Source organism: Crassostrea angulata, chromosome 8 (genome assembly GCF_025612915.1).
Source record: "Crassostrea angulata isolate pt1a10 chromosome 8, ASM2561291v2, whole genome shotgun sequence".
In the NCBI taxonomy this organism is placed as follows: domain Eukaryota; kingdom Metazoa; phylum Mollusca; class Bivalvia; order Ostreida; family Ostreidae; genus Magallana; species Magallana angulata.
The window spans coordinates 35,650,676-35,665,254 of record NC_069118.1 but is presented as its reverse complement, the minus strand read 5'-3'; the positions used below and the strand labels follow the sequence as shown (position 1 = coordinate 35,665,254).

Sequence of the window (14,579 nt, the reverse complement as noted above, 5' to 3'; positions counted from 1 at the left end):
CATTCACGATGGAAACTTAGTTGGAACAATTTAAATTTTGAGCTTCTAGGTATCAAATTTTCAGTTACATTAGATGAAATGGAAGAATTAAATTATTTACCAAAATTGTCTGAAATTAGAAGATTGATAAATCAGTGGAAGTTAAGAAAATTAACACCAATTGGTCGAATTACGATAATCAAGACACTAATAATACCAAAGCTAAATCATTTGATACTTAAGCATTACCCAACCCAAAAACTTAATACCTAAAAACTTTTGAACATGATATTTTTCATTTCCTATGGGGCTGTAAAGTCCATAAAGTAAAGAAAAGTACAATCATACAAGATTATAATCATGGGGGTCTCAAAATGGTTAATTATGGAAATTTTATCACAGCACTCAAAGCTACTTGGATGAGAAGACTTAATTAAAACTGATACAAAATGGGTAAAGCTTTTAGAATCAATTTTGAAAATATGGAGAAATGGTCCTGATTATTCGCACCTTCTATGTAAAAATTTAGAAAATTCTTTTTGGAAAGAAGTGCTCCTCAGCTGGTTAAAAATAATTGAACAAACGCCACTTAGTAAACCCCAAATTATAAATGATAATATATGGCATAATCCCAAAATCACCATAGACAATAAATCAATATTTATCAAAAGTTATGTTAATAAAGAATTTATTTTTGTTAGTGATCTGCTTAATATAGATGGAACATTTAGAAACTTTGATGAATTGGAAACACATTAATCCAAAGACAAATTTCATAGAGTATGCAAGTTTAAGAACTGCAGTTACAACCAGACTGCATACACAAGATATACACTTACCAAACCTACAAAACACATTACAATATGGACCAATTGTCCATAATAATCTTCTATCTTTTTAATATAAAAAAAGCAGAATCTGCTGTTTGCACCTTTTGTAAAAAGATGGAGAAAGTATTAGTCATTTATTTTATGAATGTAATATAGTAAAAGAATTGTGGTGTGATGTTGAAGAGTGGATTTTTACACAGTTTGAAATCTCGATTACATCTGATATTCAATCAGTTCTTTTTGGAAAATATAAAAATAAAGAAAGTTATAAATTTTTTAACCTGATAGCTCTTATTCACCATGAAGCAATATATTTTTTCATGTAAATATAAAAGTAATCCGACACCAAATGTACATGCCCTGAAAAAGGTCATAACAGAAAGAATCTTAACTGAAAAATATTTGCTGCTGAAAAGATGTAATTATAAGGAATACGAAAGCCACTGGCAGAATATCTGTGAAAAATTGTAATTAGAGATAAGTTTAATTTTTCTGTTTTTTGTTTTTTTGATCGCTGTGAACCCTCATATCATTTTATTTGTTTTCAGTATAGCATAGTCTATACTTGTATTGTAAGCCACCTGCATAATCTCTCTCTCTCTCTCTCTCCTCTCTCTCTCTCTCTCTCTCTCAAAATCAGCTTCACTTCATATGAAATATACAAAACTGTACTATTAAGTAGAAATAGTCTAAAGACTACGTAATATGTTTATATAAATGTTCCAATCACCTATTATGTTATACAGTCGCACCTGTTTTAAGCGGCCACCTGTGGGACAAGGCCAAACTGGCCGCTAAAGACAGGTGGCCTCTTATTCCAGGTTTCAAATTAATAGAAAAAAACATCGAGTACTTTCATTTTGGCTCTATTGCACAGATTTATTAATAGCATCTGTAATGGCGGCGTACACAGAGATGGTGAATGCACAGATCGGATTGCTAAATAAACAGTTTATATTAATTTTAAATGGCCGTTTTCATTCCATTTATCTATCAAGGGATTAAGAACAAAACATGTTCTGCTAAATACGCCCAAATGATAATTTTCAAGGGATTAAATGCCGTAAACAAACAGAAGTAGCGTTTCCGAACAAAGGGTATATGCTGAACTACGATAGCTGATGTTTTACCTTTTAAAAAAGTATCAAAATTCCATTCTTATATATTTTAAGAACCCGTTTTATTATCTCAAAGAAATTTTCTAGGAAAAAAGTGCATATTACCGGCTAATAATTGCTGCACATGTTAAGCTGTTCCGCGCAAGACTGGCCATATACAATGACTTTGTAATGAAGTATATAAGTACGTGTCGATATATAAACAACACAAAACAGGTGTTATGATAATCAATTATCACATTAAATCTCAGCAGACTTCAAATAACACACTCAATTATTTGTCATTAACTCATTATCAGCTTTCGAAGTTTGGCTTCTTTCGATACGGGGTCACATGTCAGATTCAAAAGTCATGTGACAAAACAGACAAAATGGCCGTTGAAAACAGGCATGTTGAAGCCACGGGACCTAAAAACAGTGCGTTAGACAGGTGGCCGCTTAAATCAGTTAAAATATAGTATAAAACTAAACGGGCGGGATTAAAACTGGCCGCTTATGGTGAGTGGCCGCTGATTAAAGGTGGCCGTAACAGCAGGTGCGACTGTATTAATGTACATATGTTGTGAAATGAAAAACCCAATAAAAAAAATTTAAAAAAAAATTCCTTTATTTCTAAGAATAATTTAGAATCTAATCCTGCAAAAATGAGGTCACGGCGCACGGTCAAAATTTGTGTTATGTCAGCAATTAAGCCAAATGTGAATCCAGAATATCTTGGGACAGATTATAGTAACTGAAGACGGAAAGTCCTCTTTAGAATTGACTGAAAACATCGACGTCGCCGAACGTCATGGCGCAACGAGAAGTACTAACAAAATGGATTTAATTCAGGAAATTAAGCTGATACAAGCTGTAAAAAATCCTAAATGGTGCAAAAAATAAGTCAACAATTATTTGCAAGTTTGTGTTAACTGTAATAAATTTTGTGGGGGTGGTGGTAGTTGTATATTGATCAGAATATAAAACAGTACAAAAGAGAGTACAATAGAGAGGTTGAGATTTTAAACGTGTACGGGTACGTGTTTGTGTGTTAAAACTACACGTACACATTTTTGTAATTTATCAGTTGAGATTTCTTAACTTGTAGGATATAAATTTGTACATAAATCGATGCAGTTTTGTGACATGAATTTATTTAGTTAATTCCAAATAAATGGTAAATTTCTTATCAATTTTCATGCAAATGAAGTTTAAAAATCTATATAATGTATGACAAGAATACATTCATTCATCAATAAGATTCTATTTGTTGTAAAGTTTGTACTTACGTGTAGACGACACTCTACAAGTTTAGAGAACGTGTAGAAACCATGTCGTCACAAAAACTGATGACGTAATACGCGAAAAATTTAGGTGATTCCCCTAGTTCACGTACACGTACCCATACACGTTTGAAATCTCAACCTTTCTAATATCTGTAAATATTTGGTCAAAAATAAGTAACATCAACAGACGTTTAGGGTTATCCTTACAGTAAACTAAGAGATACATATACACGGTTAGAAAATGAAAACTTTGAAGAACTAACGTATGATTCTCGAACAAATGTGTGCAAATAAGATGTTAAGTAGTTCAGTGCCATTTTAAATTGTAGGGAGAAAGGCACAAGAGACTATAAAGCGCGATATAAAGATTGGGTTTATCTATAAACTGTGCATGTTTAATCTTGACGTCATGTTTTGAACGTTACCGTGCACCGTGGTGACAAAACATGTTGTTTTTAAAAAGGGGTAACAAAAATACCGTTTCATCAAATGGACTAAAACTTCGCATATCAATAACATAAATGTTTGTGCACAGATTAATCTGTTAAGTATGACTTTCATGAAAAATATATGATAGACAGCCACACTGTCTTCGTATTTTTTGATTGACCCTCGTATTCTATGTACTCATTTGATAAGTAAAGGTATGTAGTTTCTAAAAAAATATTTTTTTCCCGCCAAATCACTATGGGGAAGTAACTCTAATGCTGCAATCATGCACGGTAAAATACTATCTTTTTTTCTACGAAAAACATGTATAATTATGATTGATATTTATCAAATAAAAATTGCCAACATATTTTAATAAAAATAGAGTTTTGAAATAAATTTATTCCCTTTATCAAAAATGTTTTTTTTGTACTTTTGAGAATTTTCTTTTTACAAATACCATGATGATGTCACGCAATTTTTGCTTCTGCCGTCACAATCATAATCTAACACATATTCCCATAACAAGGATATCTTACTGTTTTCTATTTCTTTATGATTGAGAACTTGTTATTTTAGATTTAAAAATCGAAATTGTTGATTTTTTTTATTCAGCAAAAAGTTTGCACGGAAAAATATTGTTACTGTTACAACAAAGTCGTAAATTGTGGGTCACATCAGGTGTGTAAAGCGTTAGGAGCAAAGCGAGCGAGAACCATGTGAAATGTTTCATCAGAATTTATTCCAAACCTTTAACTCATAGAAAACAATATAGTACCCTGTACATTGTATTATATCCTTTAATCAAAATTGTATTCTTGTTCAACAAACAAAAGGATAAGTCAGTTTTAAATGGAGACTGCCGACAAAGTCTATGATGTTTCCATACTGATATAATAGTGAAATACACAATACATCAACATGCTTTTTACAGTTAATATAACAAAATATGACTTTTATAGAACAAAATTCCAAATCAATTATAAATGATGCTGTGATGTTGTAATAAGCATGCATTTCTTACACAATAAGATTGTGTAAAAATACCAAACATAACATTGGACATTGGCTAACTGGCTGAACCTGTCAATCAAACTTTGAGCATTTCATTTCATTGCAAGGTAACACGTTTCTTTTATGTCAACAGCCAAATGAAAGGAATTGACTTTAAAGCAGTTGACTTTATTATTTATTTTTTATGTATAAAATGGTTTGCTTGCGCAATTTGAATGATTGGCCAAAATTTGAATGTTAGAAGTCAAGTTATAATGGAGATACACAGGTAAGAATTCATTGTTATATATTTACATCCAACAAGTATTATTCCTTCTATTTCTTACGGAAACTTATAGTTAATTCATAGCTCTATAAAAACAGCCAGACTGATATCTATACACCCTGTTTATCGATTGGTCGAAATCTACAGCGGCTGAAACTGACAAGATATTGACAGGTCTGAAATTGACATGCCCTGTTTATCGATTGGTCCAAACCTACAACGACCTAGGAAAAATCACGGACTGCACAAAATAATCATGACGATGTCGGAATCAAAGTCTCAAAGGAGACGATTTGGCTGTTTCTTTTAGCTAACGTACTTACGTACATTAACAGTAATTTAGTAAATTTTATTTACTTTTCATAATCAATTTATCAATTAGCTAAAAGAAAGATGTTAATATAAACAATAAAATGCTTTCTATGATGTTCATTCGGGTTATGAAGGTAGCGATCATTGCAGAAAAAAATAACATAACCCGCATTTTTTCTGCAATGTCACTACCTTCATATCCCGAATGAATCACCAAAGAAAGCATTTTATTGTTTAAGTAAACAAAGCTCGAGTCCTATAATGCAAAGTATGAAATTACCATTTCTTTAACAAAATCACTCGTAGAAAACAAGATAAACTGATTCAATGTGTTCATAAATAATATTATCAACAGAAGAAAGCAACATTTGATTGAAACGTAACTATACCAATTAAACACATGAATGATAAGGAATCGGTTGATCAAGATTAAGAAGTACACAATGATATTCCAGAATGGTTTTTGTCAGATAAAAATGGAAAGAATGCTGATGACAAATTAGCAAACATGGTGAACACTCTTTGTACTAAAGAAGGTGAAACAGAAAACTAGATGCTGTCAGAAGACAGTAATACCCACACCAAGTGTTTGCCCCTAAATAACACTGTTTTGTACCAGTCTAATTAAGGTCAGATGACATGTTCCGCGAGCATCTTTTTTGGTGAGAACTTATCACCGGAATGGCGATGGAATGACATGTGATGACATGTAAGGTCGATAACTTGTGTTAGGTATAAGCTATCACCATTCGGTTTTCAGATTTTTTAATCTATAGATACGGGCTATCGAAATATGTAAAAACTAATTGGTAGTTACATGTTTGATATATAAAACCTTGACTAAATGAGCTATGGTCGCAAAAATCAAGTGCCGGAATGACGAAGTCGACTTCATAAAACACTTATATTTCAAAAAATGTTCGATATTTTTTCATTCAGACACAATTTTGATGATCACAACAACCAGACCTATAAAATGTGAAAATTTAAAATGATATCTTTTGATTTAGTATCCAAAACCTTGACAGAAATGAAAATTTTTCATTAAAAAAGAATGCTGTAATTGTGCAGTCATCTTTTAATTACATAATCACCTGTATCATAAAAACCATTGGTTATTATATTTCCATTCGGTCAGGATTTTTTTTTTCATTCTTAAGTATACACCTTTCAGATAATATATAGTTTTATTTATTAAACTAGATTTAAATGCTCAAAACCTTGACCGAAATTGAAATTTAATTGTAGATTAAATTATTATTTATACACCAGTTAATTCCTGCTGCTATCTATTCGTAGTAAAATATTCAGGTACATACATGTAATTAAGACAATGTGTTATCATGTAATTTGAGACGTGTTTAGTATCAGTATTGAATTGACCAATCAGGGGAGAGCAGCCAGGGGCATTGATGCCTAGAGGGGGGAGTCTGGTATTGATACAGATGTTTCAGCGTGAACGCTTTGAGTTTGAGAGCTACATATTGTCTTCCTAATATTGAACATAACTTTCATTTCAAGTGAATTTACTGTCGGATGATTCGTTGATGTGATGTCCTAGTGTTTTGATCATCGTTATTCGACATGTGTGTTTAACTATTACCTAATTCAGGAACTTGTTCTGACTGACTTCTACAGTACCAAAAAATATGGGACCTAAACGAACGAGGCATTCGCCTTATGCCTACGACCCGGATTTGCCAGGAAATTGGACAACTTCTCGTTTAAAACAAGCTTTGAATAACCGCTGCATTATTTATCCAAGCAATGCAAAACGATACCATTTGATTCGGTTGGTGGAAGAGAATTCTATTAATAGACCAGGATCCCCGCCGGACGCGCATGGTGCGCCTTCCCAAGATGCCCCAGTTCAAAACAATAATGGCGGCGATCAGCGAGTGATGATAGACTTAGTGTCGAAGCTTTCGTCTACAGTACAGAGTCTGCAGCAAAACGTGATAAATCTGACATCGCGTGTGAATTCCATGAACACCCACACTACGAGTTCATCGGTCAGCACAGAAATTAATCATAACATTCAATTGGGCGGTCAGACTAACCAAGCGAATTCGTCATCGAACGACGTAAACAATACGTCCAACTTTACTCTGTCCTCAGCCATGGCAGCTATGTCTTCATCAGTGAGTGAACCTAGTGCTACAACAACTGGAATTGCGAACCAACAACCAGCACCTTCGTACAAAAGGACGAGATTTGGGTTCTCGGCTGAGTCGCTTCCATTAGTTGAAACAATTTCTCCACATTTAAGGCAACAAATCACGGCAGGTAAAGACATAAACTTAGCTTCAATTCTTATTCCTTATTATGTGCCCACAGAGGACAAACCGCAATCAGAGCAAAAAAATGATTATCGGTTACAAAGATCACTCTCGCTTGGAGAATTCATCCAAGCGTTTGGCATATATAAAAATGTGATGTGTGAAGCATACCCGCAGAGACGAGTCGAACTGGATCTCTATGAGAGGGACATCATCGACATGGCAACCAGATACCCTGGAAAAGGATTCTATGAATATCATAGACAGTTTAGTTTGATGGCAGCTTCTCATTTAAGATTTAACAATATCATGGTGGATTGGTCTGTCAGAAACAATATACTATTCTGCAATATCTTTGCCAATGCGAAAGCACAGTCTTGTACACACTGTCATAGCACTCTTCATCTTACAAATTTCTGTGCTATGGCTGCCACGCAGAAAACAGAAAAATTGCAATTGGAGAGAGAAGTCGATTCCTATGGCAGGAAAAGACTGTATCATGCAGGAAAGGAGATCTGCAACAACTTTAATGGCACAAGAGGATGCCAGCTATCTAGATGTAGAAATGCTCATATTTGTTTAGATTGTAGAGGTGAACATGCTCGGCAGAATTGTACCTTAGCAAAAAACGGCAACTGGCCCCAACACTTGGGGCCTCCGACCCATCCAAAGTAGTTGGCAACTACATGAGCTCTGTGAATACTCCTGTCAACATAGACATACTACATTTGTGGCTTAAAGATCATCCAGATAAAGAATTTGTGTCATATTTAATTAATGGTTTGCAGTTTGGTTTTCACACCGGTTTTCAGACAATTCCAGAAACACCATTTGAATGTAAAAACTTAAGATCAGCTGAAAAACACTCAGAATGTGTTGGAGACCTCATTCAACAGGAAGTTAACAAAGGATATCTTTTGGGACCGTTTAGAGACATACCTTTTAAAAACTATAGAATAAACCCTATTGGTGTAGCCGAAGGGAAATATTCAAAGAAGAAACGTCTTATTGTGGATATGTCGGCTCCCCATGATAACGAAGATATTCCGAGTTTAAACAACTTGATAGACAAACAAGAATTTTCCTTGACTTACGTGAAGATTGATGATGCAGTTAGCCTCATAAAACACTTGGGCTTGGGATCTTTTCTTATTAAGACAGACATAACTGATGCCTTCAAGAATATACCCATTCTAGAGGAGTTGTGGCCGTTTCATGGAATCAAGTGGAAAGACAATTATTATTTTTACAAAAGATTAGTGTTCGGAAGTCGTTCAAGTCCAAAGATCTTTGACTATCTATCAACAGCAGTTTGCTGGATTGCGAAAAATGTATTCGATATCTCCAACGTTCTGCATCTCTTAGATGATTTTCTGGTAGTGGTACCTCCATGGGGAGACGCATTCGAAGTTATGCACAGATTTCTCAATATCTTTAAAGAACTAGGTATTCCTTTATCATCAAAAAAGACAGAAGGTCCCTGTAATGAAATTGAATATCTTGGACTCTACTTAAATTCAGCAAAGATGGAAACAAGATTACCTAGAGAGAAACTTACCAGAATAACAGAACTGCTAGAAACATTTCAGTACAAGAAATCATGTACTAAAAGAGAGCTCTTGAGTTTACTAGGTCACTTGAACTTTGCATGCAGAGTTATATTACCAGGTCGCTCATTTATTTCTCATCTTATTGCCTTGTCCACTACCGTTGAACCATTGCATTACCATATCAAAATTGATGGTATGTGTAGAGCGGACTTGAGCATGTGGCTCAAATTTCTAAGATCTTGGAATGGTGTGTCTTTCTTTATTGATGACAACATAACAGAGGCAGCAGATATGCAGTTATTTACTGATGCGACTCCTATTTCATATGGAGGATCATATGAAAACCAATGGTTTCAAGGAGATTTCCCCGTAGAAATATTGCAGGAAAAAACATCAAAGGCTTTCTTTGAACTTTACCCAATAGTAATGGCTTGTCTTCTGTGGGGACATAATTGGAACAGGAAACGTCTACTATTTCATTGTGACAATATGGCAACAGTTGAAATAATTAAGAAAGGACGCTCTAAAGTTCCTAGTATCATGAAATTAATGAGAACACTAACGTTTCATGCTGCAAAAAATCACTATGCTTTACATGCCAAACATATTGAAGGTCACAAAAACTGTATAGCTGACACACTTTCTCGTTACCAGATGGAGAAATTCCGGACTCTACTTCTTGGAGCAGAGGCGAATCCAACTCCTTGTATCCATCACTCTATGATGTTGACAGTCTAGACCAGCAAGTGACAGAACTCTTAGATGCTTCTCTGAGTACTTCTAAGAAACAGACTTACAGTTCAGCTTTGCAGTGTTTCATTACCTTTATGTGTATGAATGGCGTAGTTTGTTATAGAACATCATTACCCTCTATTACTGAGACCACACTTGTTTACTTTATATCTCATTGTAAATCATTTCTAAAGCTGAAGTACGAAACGATGACACTGTATCTGGCTGGCATTCGTTATTATTACATTGTAGCAGGTTTAGGTGATGTATTACATAATTGTCATCGCTTGCATTATGTTCTTAGAGGTGTTAAAAAATCCCAGACAAATCAAGTTGTAAAGCGTCTACCTATAACAGTACAGATTTTGAATGCTAGATAACGGAGCTTTTTCTCCGTTTTTTGACTCGATGTTAAAATGCATGTTCTTATGTGCCTTCTTTGGATTCCTTCGATGTGGAGAAATTACATGTAAGAATGCTTCTTCTGTAGATTTTGTTAGAATAGAAGATGTTAGTTTTCATGATGGGAACAACACTTTGGTATTAAGATTACGGAATTCTAAAACAGATCCGTTCTCTAAAGGCGTAGATATCACAATTTTTGAAAATGTATATTTTAAACCTGTACATAATATGCTTGTGTATCTGGAATCACGAAAGTTGTCTGCTTGTGACCAATCTTCACCATTGTTTATTGAAAGTGAACACCGTTGCCTGCCCATAACTAGAGACAAATTCATTCAACATCTTAGGGAACTCTTGCGCAGAAGCAGTTTTCGTGAGCAGAACTATTCGGGTCATTCATTCCGCATCGGAGCAGCAACTACAGCGGCAGCAGCTGGCGTTGAAGATCATGTCATCAAAGAACTAGGCAGATGGTCATCTGATTGCTATGTGAGATACATTCGTACCGATCGTCAAATAATCAAAAACGCTCAAAACAACATGTGCAATGCGTCACCATGTACTGTGTAATAGACATAGCTGGTCATACTAAATGCTTTACGCCATCAAGCTTGTCATCTTATAGTTAGTGGAACAATAGGAATATATATGTATTTTATTTGTATTTTTTTTTTTCTTGTTTCATCATTGTACAACAGTGTAATACTTTATTACACCATAACTATATGTCAAATACTTAATTAACCTTTTCCTTTGCTTGGGGGCTTCACTCATTTTATTCGCTCATTTGGTGGTCATTCCTTGGGGAATTCTGCCCCCAAGGTCAATTCTAGTGACATTTGAAATAGTTATTATAATCTTATATAACATATAGGTAATTTGGTTGGTTAACTAGACTAGGCTGGTGTAGCATGTAGATAATTGTTTTGAACAATCAATAGTTTGGTATTTAGTTTAGATTGTAGTTGATATGGGTTGTCTTGCTCCTCTCAGTTTGAGCAATGCGTCAAATCTACGGTATAAACCCAGAGTTTTATGCTGCCTGCTGGGATCAGCCCCAGGCATTTGTCCTACTCCTGGGATCAGCCCGGAGTTAAATTGCCTGCAGATGTTAGAGGTTGTTATTTTGATGGTTGAAATGAGTAGCCCCCAAGATGCCAAAGATATGTTTATTGTTTATGATGCAGGTATATTTTACCATGTATGTACAAGTTGATGCAATGTATGTATTTGTGATTTTCTGATGGAGTGTTTATGGTATATAAAAGTGGAACCTTATCTTAATCTTTATCTTTGTTACTTGTAAGTGTATAAATGAAAATTTTACACTAAAAAATTTACAAATTTTATTAGATGCACTCAGGTATCACTCAGGTAAAGAAGCCGTACTACAGGAAGGTATGAACAACACATGTAAAACAAGAGGCCCAAGGGCCTCATCGCTCACCTGAGGAACAATAGGTATGATAAAATCAGCTTAATGGAGTCATAATACAAACTATCTGGACAATGTAAAAAAATACATGTAGATCATGTATAAATAAAATCCATTATCCCCCTGGATATTCTTATGTTTAAAATCATTTGTCCCTTTTCTAGCGGGATGATTTTATAGTCATATCACATGTTGAGTATTGCAGTTCTCAAAAAGATCCTTAATGATTGTTTATACAAGTATATGGGATACAAAGCTACATGAAACTCTGAACCTTCTTGTGAAGCCAAAGTCTTAACAATTATAAAGAATCATCTGGCTGATTAGTTTCTTAGAAGAAGATTTTTAAGATTTACTCTATAATATTCTTATGTAAAACTTTAACACCCCCCCCCCCCCCCCCACTGTGGCCCTACCCTACCCCAAGAGATCATAAGTTTCACAACTTTGAATCTACACTACCTGAGAATGCTTCCACACAAGTTTCAGCTTTCCTGGTTAATTAGTTTCTCATCAGAAGATTTTTAAAAATTTACTCTATATATTCCTATTTAAAACTTCAACCCCCCATTCTGGCCCCACCCTACACCTGGGGATTATTATTTTGACAGCTTTGAATCTACACTACCTGAGGATACTTCCATACAAGTTTCAGCTTTCCTGGCTGATTAGTTTCTGAGAAGAAGATTTTTAAAGATTTACTCTATATATTCCTATGTAAAACTTCGACCCCCCATTGTGGCCCCACCCTACCCCTGGGGGTCATGATTGTCACAACTTTGAATCTACACTACCTGAAAAATGGTGTGGCCCTAAATTTTCACAACTTTGAATCCCCTATGCCTAAAGATGATTTGTGCCAAGTCTGGTTGAAAATGGCCCAGTAGTTCTTGAGAAGATGTTGAAAATGTGAAAAGTTTAAGGACGGACAGACGGACGACAGACAAAATGTGATCAGAAAAGCTCACTTGAGCTTTCAACTCAGGTGAGCAAAAAAAAACATAGAGAGTTTATCAAAACAACAAATTTCAATAAGACAACACATTTTTCTAACCGGATTTTTTATCATTACGTTTCAAACTAATTCAAACTCTTCGACAACTGCTTAACGAGGCCGGGTCTAATTTGTTCTGCCCTAGATTTTTGGATGAAACGTTTTACATGAATTTCTACTGATATAATTATTATTTTAAGATTAAAAAATAAGACATTTACCACACCGTTTGTTTAGGGGGTCATCTCAAAGTTTGTTCGTCTTTAACATAGGACCCTATGGGATTTTGCTTGAAATGTATCAATTTTGCATAATTTTTACATTTTTTCAAAACTTCTGCCCTAGGGATTTCTTTTTCTGTTCTACATATTAAAGTTATTGCTAAAAGGCATCAAATTGTCAAATAAAAAAAAACTTTTACCTCCTGGTTTGTTCCAGGGGTCTTATCAAAGTTGATTTTTGTATGCCCAATTTCCCAGATTCGTCAGATAATGGCTATTTTTTATTTGAGAAAGGCGGAAAAGGTGATCTTCTTAGTATTATTAAAACATTCAGACATATTTAAGTAATAAAAAAATATATAACATCACATATTAAGGGTCATTAATATAAAATACATGGTTACTGTCTTGAAATATATGAATTAAGCTATATTTAGGCGGGTTAAGAAAACGTGACAGAGGGCTAGGCTTGCTGAACCCTTTTCATGTTTTCGACCCGAGCCCTAATATAGCTTATACTTCGAGATATTTATGTTTATTCCACAATATAACATTATTTTTACGCATCAAACGAGACATTTTCTACAATTTTCGCTGAATATCTGCAGTTGAAACTATAACGCCATGGCGTCAACTAAGCAAAAAGATGACGTCACAATACAAATGAAACGCTGCGCGAAAGCGTGCGTACTCGTTCTGTACTCGGCCTCGTTAAGATTAATTGTTTTCTTTAATTCCGGGAAATAATGTTACTGCATATTTTTTTATATTATTACCGATAACGATGAAAGCCTTCTGATTTTTGACAAAAGTTACACCATTATTCGCAACAGTCAATTAAGTCAAACATGTCTGTGATAAATTTGAATTATGGACACCTTTTGAATACGTTTCACTCATTTCGGGACTAGTTTCCACGATTTCAATATCTGGAACAAAAGGTACATGATCATCAGAGCCGTCGACATTTATGTTCAAATTACAATTATTAAAGCTTACATTGACAGTAGTTGAAGAATTACGATCAGATTTACACAGTGATTCTAAGTTTTCTAAAGTAGTACCACGCACATAAGATTATAGCTTATACCTAACAAAAGTTATCAACCTTTTCATACATGTCACTACGTCTATTCCATCCCCATTCCGGCGAATAGACCTGCCCATCTTTTTTGTATCTCCTCGTAATAAATAGTTCCAATAAAAATTATTCTTTTTAAAATGATTTTTAAAATGATTAAAATTTACTTGTATATGGTTATATGCCTAGAGCCGTGGCTGATCTCTTCCAGGAGCATAGGTTTTAGAGGTTGTGAGTTCAAAGCCAGGCCCAATATAGTGAATTTCAATGTGCTGTATTATTTATTTATTTTTATATCAGCAGTTCAAGTGTATTTTCAAGAAGATTATACTGGTACTGAACCAGTTATCGGCTAAGACCAGTTATCGGCTAAACTGAGAGTTCGGGTTTATAGCACGCGACAATCCAAGATTTTTTAATTCAGTCGTCTTTTTTTAATAAAGTAAAGTAAGTTTGCTTGAAAACTTTCTTGAATATGTTTTATACATGAGCTTAAACGATCAATGTTTACCGCCGATTTTACATCTTTGCACTTTCAGCAGTGGGGGAAATGACGTAATAAGTTAAAAATAGAATATTACCTCTTTGTGATACGTTATTATATCCCTTCTCTGATTTGACATATAATATCAATACATTTAACATTATAAACAAAAGGAATTCACAAATT

The 14,579-nt window shown here is 34.4% G+C and overlaps 1 protein-coding gene and 1 pseudogene across 6 annotated transcripts in view; one reads left to right on the top strand and one right to left on the bottom strand.

Annotated features, from left to right (window-relative positions):
- Window positions 1-14,579, bottom strand: part of LOC128158169 (plexin-B-like) — a 342,553-nt gene that overhangs the window by 148,346 nt on the left and 179,628 nt on the right. The window lies entirely within an intron of this gene.
- On the top strand, window positions 6,710-11,456 carry LOC128158172 (uncharacterized; annotated as a pseudogene).